This window comes from Penaeus vannamei, chromosome 1 (assembly GCF_042767895.1).
Source record: "Penaeus vannamei isolate JL-2024 chromosome 1, ASM4276789v1, whole genome shotgun sequence".
NCBI lineage: Eukaryota > Metazoa > Arthropoda > Malacostraca > Decapoda > Penaeidae > Penaeus > Penaeus vannamei.
The window spans coordinates 49006237-49013736 of NC_091549.1; the positions used below are offsets into that span (position 1 = coordinate 49006237).

The window sequence follows — 7500 nt, forward strand, 5'->3', positions numbered from 1 at the left end:
TGTGCCTGTGTGCATTTGCCGAGGGTGTTGTGCGTGGCGTGCGTTCGTGTGGCACCGGGAGGGCGGGAGGTGCCACTCCGAGTGCCGGTGCGCTGTGACGTTGAGAGGTTTGGCAGTGACACTTGTGCGGCAGAGACTCGACGCGAGGATTACCGGCGGGTTAATAATGCTCACTACTAACGGGTTCGGGAGGGTCGGCGGGCGCTTGTTACCTGTGTGTTGCAGCGCGGGCCGGTCTGTTCTCGTAGGCCAAGGTGTGGTCGAATCGATAAATGAATGATACCGCCTTTCATTCATGCATATTGAACGAGTGCACGTAGTGGAAAGTTTTTTTTCTTTCTGGTGTACGTTCACGCTTCAGGGTTTTATTCTTCGTTTTTTTTTTTTTTTGTTTTTTGTTTTCGGTGTTTGGTTGCCGATGGAAAAAGGGAAGGAAAAAAAGTCTTCCGTGTCAGCGAAAATCGGCGAATCAGGAGGACGTTTTTGGTGGGGAAATTTTCCAGCGGGAGAATTTTTTCCTCTCTTTTGGACGTCTGTGTATGTACGAGTGAGATATCTGCAATACGCGCTTTAAAAGAATGTGTAAGAGACTGCTATTCACAGTGAATGTAAAAAAAAATCAGATCTTGATTGGAGAATACAAGTTGTTTTTTTACTTTTATAATATTCCAGGAACATCAACTCGTTTTTGTAAACTCTCCCTGGACTTGAACACTAAACTTTGACATTTGCCTGAAAATTCGTAGCTACCTTTTTTTTCTTAACTTCTCATTCGGAGAGAAAGCAGCAAAGATTTCCAAACATTTTTTTCACTCAGGATAACAAGAGTAGGAGCGGCAGCGGAGACCGTTAGGCGGAGAAAGAGTTGTTCGTTGCGCCGCCATGTTTAAAGCGCCGAAGCTTTTGTTTTGCTCGCGGTGCGCCCAGGTGTGCGTCGGTGCAAGCGTGGCTGGGGCCGAGGCGAGGGAGGCTGGGTGATTGCAGTCGGGCACGGCTGGGGGGGAGGGGAGGGGCATCCAGAGGGGGAGGGGGGAGTCGGAGTGCCACTGACGGTTGACTGGTCGTGTATTTTTTTTTTTTTTTTTCATCATCGCATGGAAGGTATTGCATTTGCACAGTCACCGAAGATTAAGGTTTAAGGACGTTGCACAGCATTCCTAACAACAGGCGGGTATGCTTGCTTTGCTGGCTGCATCTGTGTCAGAGTGTGCCTCCAACAAGCTGCACGCGTAAACATCCTTACGCATCATACATACCATTTAGCAAACAAACCAACAGATGTACGTACGCACGCATGTGCATATTATTTGTTCAAGACCAGGTGTGTGAAGCAAGAATACAGGTGCTGGGAGGATATAAGAGAGAGAGAGAGAGAGAGAGAGAGAGAGAGAGAGAGAGAGAGAGAGAGAGAGAGAGAGAGAGAGAGAGAGAGAGAGAGAGGAGGGAGGGAGGGAGGGAGAGAGAAAGAAAGGGAAGGAGAGAGAGGGAGCAGACAGACAGATCGAAAGGGAAACCGTTGAAGTTTCAGCAAGTGGTTCTTTCACTTTCTTCGATTCGCGCCGTGAAAGAATGTCGAAGCGCTTACAAGCTCGGAATCTCGAACGAAGAGCCTGACCTATTGAATGGACTCTTGCCTCGTATGATTTATTTATTTACGCGGTGCATGCAAGTGGCCACGCTATGCAGACGTTGGGGGAGGGTGGAGGGGGGGTAGGGGGGTCGGGGGTGGGGGCTAGCGTATTGAACGGAATCGAGTCTTCGAAACTGAACGTGGAAAGGCAAGTGCGTAAGTAAACAGGATATTGTCCCACTCGTTTGACCACATTATATAAGGAGAACGATGCAGCCGAAACTCGTCCTGCAAATGAACAGGTTAAGTAGATTCCTGCCATTTTTGCGTTGCATTTTCCTTGAAGAACTTCTCTGTAGCAGAATAAATGCAACCACAAAGAAATTTTGTTATACAGACGATTATCAAAAGGTGTCAGAATTATCATCGGACTTTGCAGCATCTAAGAGAACCTGAGTCTTGGCCGAGTCTATTTTTTATGCCTGGCCGGGTTGGCCAATTAAGAGCCAAGATGAGTTTGCAGCCGCTCTCTGATTGGTCGGTGGCGATCACGTGACCACTCTCTCGAAATCAGCTGACTTGAAGGTTTGTTGTTGTTTGAGAATTCAACGTGGATCAGCATAAGCAGTGTTTCAGTGCCGAGGAATTGTTAATATTATCATCTATTTGCCTAAGAAATGGTGTCTATGACTTGTCTCGTAGTTTATAACGTTTTTTGTCTGATGCTCCTTTACGTTTTTGCTTATTTCCGTTTTATATGCAGATTACGTACACTGCAATTACGTACACTCAGAAGCAGCTGAGAGGAGACATATTGTTGGCGTTTTGTGGCTGCAGGAAATAGGCTGTTCGTGACTAACGAATTTTGTTTGTGCTCGCCTCTTTAATTTTCTTCCTTTGATGCAACGCGCTATTATTATCATTATTATTATTGCTATTAATCTTATAGATATTAAGATTGTTTTGGAAATATTTTTAGTTAATAAGATTATAATTATGGTTAAGGAAAGTGTCACCATCAGTATTTTTAGTAAATATATTCTCAATATGTTAGGGGATGCATTGGAAAGGAAGTGTGCTATCCTATTCCGAGCCATGGCTTCACCCTCGCTCAGTGGCTGCCACGAATTTCCTTTATACATAGGATATTTAGCGTGACGTCATTCGAGTTAGTCATTGCGGCCAAGATGATTGTCGGGAGAGCAGTGTGTTTAATGTCATGATTATATGTTTGCAAATTTTGAATATGGAGGGCGGGGGGGGGGGGGGTAGTTATTAGACCCGATCGCTCAAAGTGTAATTTCCGGGCGACTGGGGGAGCAGGGGGACTAGTTGTATGTTTTATGTGAATAACCTTTTCGTATTTAAATGACAAAGGATGCCGTTTTTATGCTCGCAAAAGATTAAATTTATCGATATTTGTCTCCGTTTATTCTCAGCAGAAGCTGGATACTGTTCACTGGTGATGCAAGGATGATTTTATTGCGTTTATCCGTTGAATTTTCGCCACAGGAGGGTGATCCACACAAGCCCGGTGACCGACCGACAGCAAGGGTCGGCATTTAGGGGTAAATTTCCCCACCAGGAGTAATTTAGATTTAGCAAACGTGTCCCGATAAGAAAATATATATATGCAATGAAAAACACAATACCGTGTTGATAATATGGAAGAAAAACCCACAATGTACAAACTAGATATATATATAAACGCAACATCATGCATTGGTTAAGAATCGACGCTCGAAAACACCCGTAGGTACGAGTAGGTAAGACCTCCAGCCAGGTGCATACGTATCATCATTAGCTTGTTGAACTTACTGTTTAAATGCGGAGTTTGGGGTAATGGCTTTTCCCTGGGCTATTGGCAAGGGGTAACAGTAAAACCCAATTGCCGGCCTTACGGTATATTGCTGCAGTTCGTGGATGGTCCTTCTCGGCGCGTTTGGTGGTGTGCAGTATTAGCCATTATGCGCTAATTGTGGTGCGGTCACGATTATAAAGTCGGGTCTAATGAGTGTCATAGGTGGAATAAGATATTTCAGTTTGATTGTTTGATATTATTGTTATTTACTGTCTATGTTGATAAAGAAGCGAGGTGTATTAGATTTTAGAAGGGGAGGGAGAGAGCAAAATCTAATATGAATGAAATGAAAGTCACTTCCAAGAAGAAGAAGAAAAAAGGTAAAATGACTAATCGTTTAAAATCAAACAAAAAGACCCCCCCCCCCCGTTATAAAAAGTTCAATCGAGACCGAGCGAAATGCATTGTCTTTCTGGCTTCAATGGAGGCAGCGTCCGCGTCCTTTCGTGAGCCAGGGGACCGGATTGCGCTGGATTGCACGCCGCTCCATTGGGCAACGCGCTGGCTTGGTCTCGGGGGCTTGTCTCGTTGCATTTCCCCGCTTCGTCTTGAGTCATCGGAGTGGCGGTCGCTTGGCCGTTCCGGGGGGGTGGGAAGGGGTGTAGGGGGTGGGTGGCAAGGGGTGGGGTGGGTGGGAAGGGGTGTAGGGGGCAGGAAGGGGTGTAGGGGTGGTGGGAAGGTGTAGGGGTGGGTGGGAAGGGGTGTAGGGGTGGGTGGGAAGGTGTGTAGGGGTGGGTGGTGGTGTAGAGGGTGGGAGTGTAGGGGGTGGAAGGGGTGTAGGGGGTGGGAAGGGGTAGGGGTGGTGGGAAGGGGAGCAGGGGGCGTGAGGAAAAGTCGGGGGGAGGGGGGTCGATCGGAACTTTTGCTGGTGTTTTTGTCGTCGGGGGGGAGGGGGGGTGTTTTGCGACTCGGGGCCACTTGACTTTATTTTCAGTGTGGTTGTATCCTGATTAATAATTCCCGAGGCGATTAGCATTAGCACTAGCATCCGCTTCTTTGTCACTCATGCCATGGCGATGTTGATCTGCTGTTGATAACGGTATTAATTGCTGTTAAACATTAAACAGATGTCGATCTGTTATTGATGACGATAGCAATTTCCGTTATCGTGATATACATCGAACAGAAGAGAAGGACGAGAATACGCGACTTACTAGAGGCTTCTAACCAGGTTATTGACGTTAGAGAGAGAGACGAAGGTAATGGGGGAAGAAGAGCGGTTGGTGTGAAAGCATGAGGTTTGGGCCAGGCGGCACGGGGCGCGTGCGGGCGGGATCGGCGCTGACACCCTTTTTTTTTTGAGGGGGGGCTCTCTCTTTTTCTTTCTCTCTTTCCCTCTCTTCCTCTTCCCCCCCCCCCCCCTCTCCCTCTCTCTCTCTCTCTCTCTCTCTCTCTCTCTCTCTCTCTCTCTCTCTCTCTCTCTCTCTCTCTCTCTCTCTCTCTCTCTCTCTCTCTGCCTCTTTCTCTTTCAATCTATCTATATGTCCCATCTATCAATCCACATATCTATTTATTTATTTGCCAATTTATTTCCCTTTCTCTTTCTTTTTCTCTCCCTCTCCACTGCCTCCCTTCCCGCCCTCCGTTCCATTCCATTCCCTCTTCGCCGCCGCCTCCCGCACTCCATTCCCACAAACACCAATCTGCTTCCACGCCAGCATGCCCGGCCCTTTTTTATGAGGTATCAGGATATATCTGTTATGTTGATATGTGGCTTCCTTCGCCCGCTGTGGGTTTGTTATATACCAGCATGTAGCTTAACATTTCCAGGGTCTTTGGTCATGTACACATAGATGTGCACAGGTATACACGTATGTATAGCCGTGTTTGTGTATGTGTCTGTGTGTGCGTATGTGTGTGCATTTACAGGGTCGTTGGCCATATCCGCATAGATGTACATAGGGATACGCACATGTATAACCGTGTTTGTGTGTGTGTGTGTGTGTGTGTGTGTGTGTATGTGTGTATTTACAGGGTCGTTGGCCATATACGCATAGATGTACACAAGTATACACGCATGTATAACCGTGTTTGTGTGTGTGAGTGTGTGTGTGTGTGTGTGTGTGTGTGTGTGTGTGTGTGTGTGTGTGTGTGTGTGAGCGGGCCCAACTTCCCCCTCTAGGCTACGAAAAGAGTGAACCCAGCGTGAGAAGAGCTGGAAAGAGCCGTGGAATGACCCTGCAAGACAAGTGACACGTCTCACACCTCGCTCGGTGTAATTTGCGCGCGTCTGTGTGTGTGTGCGTGTGTTAGAGGAAAGGAGAGAGAGAGAGAGAAAGAGTGAGTGTGTGAGAGGGTGTAAGTGTATGAGAGAGAGTGAGTATATGAAACAGACAGACATACAGACAAAGACCGAGAGAGGTTAAATGTTTGGGAGTTGCTTATCCGTGTCTGTATCAGTGTTTATGTTACACAGGACAGGGGGGATAGAGTAAGATCCAGACAGAGGGAATTTGAGTAGGCGGAGTAAGAGAGAGGAGAGGGAGGGTATGAGGGAGAGAGGGAGAGGGAGGGTGGTGAGAGAGAGAGAGAGGGAGAGAGAATTATTGGCTCTCATGTAATACAGCGATCCTGTCAGCCTTTACTTTCAGTGCACCCCTATAGTCCTTCCTCCTCCCCTGCCCCCCCTCCCCCCTCTCCTCTTCCAGCCAGCTCCCACCCCTTCAAACAGAAGAACGGAGTGTTGTGACGCACGTTTCGAGTCCTCTCTCACTCCCCTGTGATGTAGTGGTGTTGTGACGGCCCCTGTGGTTGAATGAACTTCGCCGTGGTGGAATGACGTTACCAGTTTGTGGGACGGCGCGCGCTCGGGCCGGGATTCTGGCGCTGCGGCGTGGACGTGGGTTGCGATGGGTCGCGCGCTTTGTTTGTGCGCCTTCCGTGCTTGCGCCTGTGTGGCGAGGCGTTTGTGCGTGAGGTTGTTGGTTTGTGGGGTTGTTCGGGGCGCAGTAGGCATGTGGCGAAGGAGAGGAAGAGGGAGGAGAGTGAGAGAGGAGAGAAGGACGGGGTGGGAATTTTACAGCGGAAGGAAGAGGGTTAAAAGGAAAAGAAGGGACGCGAAGGGACAGCGCAATGGGATGTTTAAAGAGCAAGCTCGTCTCCCGTGTTGCGAACGGCGGCCGAGGAGGCGAGACGGGCGGCGGCGAACGGAGGCGTGCAGGGAGGCAGGCTGGAGCGGTGATGTCGATGCTGCCGTCCGTGATCCAACGCGCGCAAACTGTCGTACCCGCCGGCCGATCGTATCGCTTCGCCGCGCGGAGGACGGGTTTCAACGCTCGTTTTCTTGTGATTCTGTGTCTTCGGGTTCCTCTGGGTGTGTGGAATTGTCGCATTTTCCTGCGAAAAGTCCAGGAGCAAACGTTCATCGTCGGACGACGGCGGCAGCGTTGCGTGCGTTACAGTTCGTTATCGTACATCGGGTACACTCCGAGCAGCAGGATCCCCTGTGTGGGTCAGCGAGGCACCAGTTGCGTGTTGGACAGTGCGCCGGGAAGACTCGTCGCCACCCGAATTCGTAGCTCGTTCCGGGAAGGGCTGTTCCTTCGCGCGTCCAGGACAGAGGTGGATATATCTCCGGCGGTTAGCGAAGGAGCGTGCGGGCCGGCGCGAGGGAAGTGGAGGGTGTGCGAGGGGCACGAAGTCCAGGTGGGGGGAGATGGTGGGGCTCGGCTCGGAGTCAGGCAGGGTAGGACGGGGGAAGGAGGGGGGCGTTGTGTGGCCGCATACCTTGATCCTTCACCCCCCCTCCCCTCCCTCCTGCTCCTCCTGAGGTGACTCCTATTTGCTTGTTTCCTGCGAGGAGCGTTGCACCAGCGCCGTCTTCTCCGTGGTGATTGTGCACGGGCCTCGGAAGTGGTCGGAAAGGGAAGAAGGACACAGAACAAGGGACTATTTTGAGCGAAGCTAAATTCAGCTGTGTTGACAAAAGGTCTCGGTGTGAGCGGGGGGGCTGAGGTGGGGGCTGGGGGGAATCCCACGGGAGCCCAAGACGAACATTTAGGGTGAGAGTTCCTCGAGGGGTGTCACCCTTCAAGAGGACACTCCACCCTTATTACTATATGTTGAATGG

At 49.8% G+C, this 7500-nt stretch overlaps 1 protein-coding gene across 6 annotated transcripts in view; it reads left to right on the top strand.

The window, feature by feature from the left end:
• LOC113830504 (protein numb) overlaps window positions 1-7500 on the top strand; it is a 177743-nt gene that overhangs the window by 88745 nt on the left and 81498 nt on the right. For 2 of the 6 annotated variants that reach the window (XM_070124097.1, XM_070124105.1), the window contains exon 1: window positions 6880-6992. The exons of 3 other annotated variants lie outside the window; for them this stretch is intronic. The gene's annotated coding sequence lies outside the window, so the exon portion shown is untranslated. Of the gene's footprint in view, window positions 1-6879; window positions 6993-7500 lie in introns of those variants that run through there. One more of the 6 variants, XM_070124112.1, reaches the window with a different exon arrangement.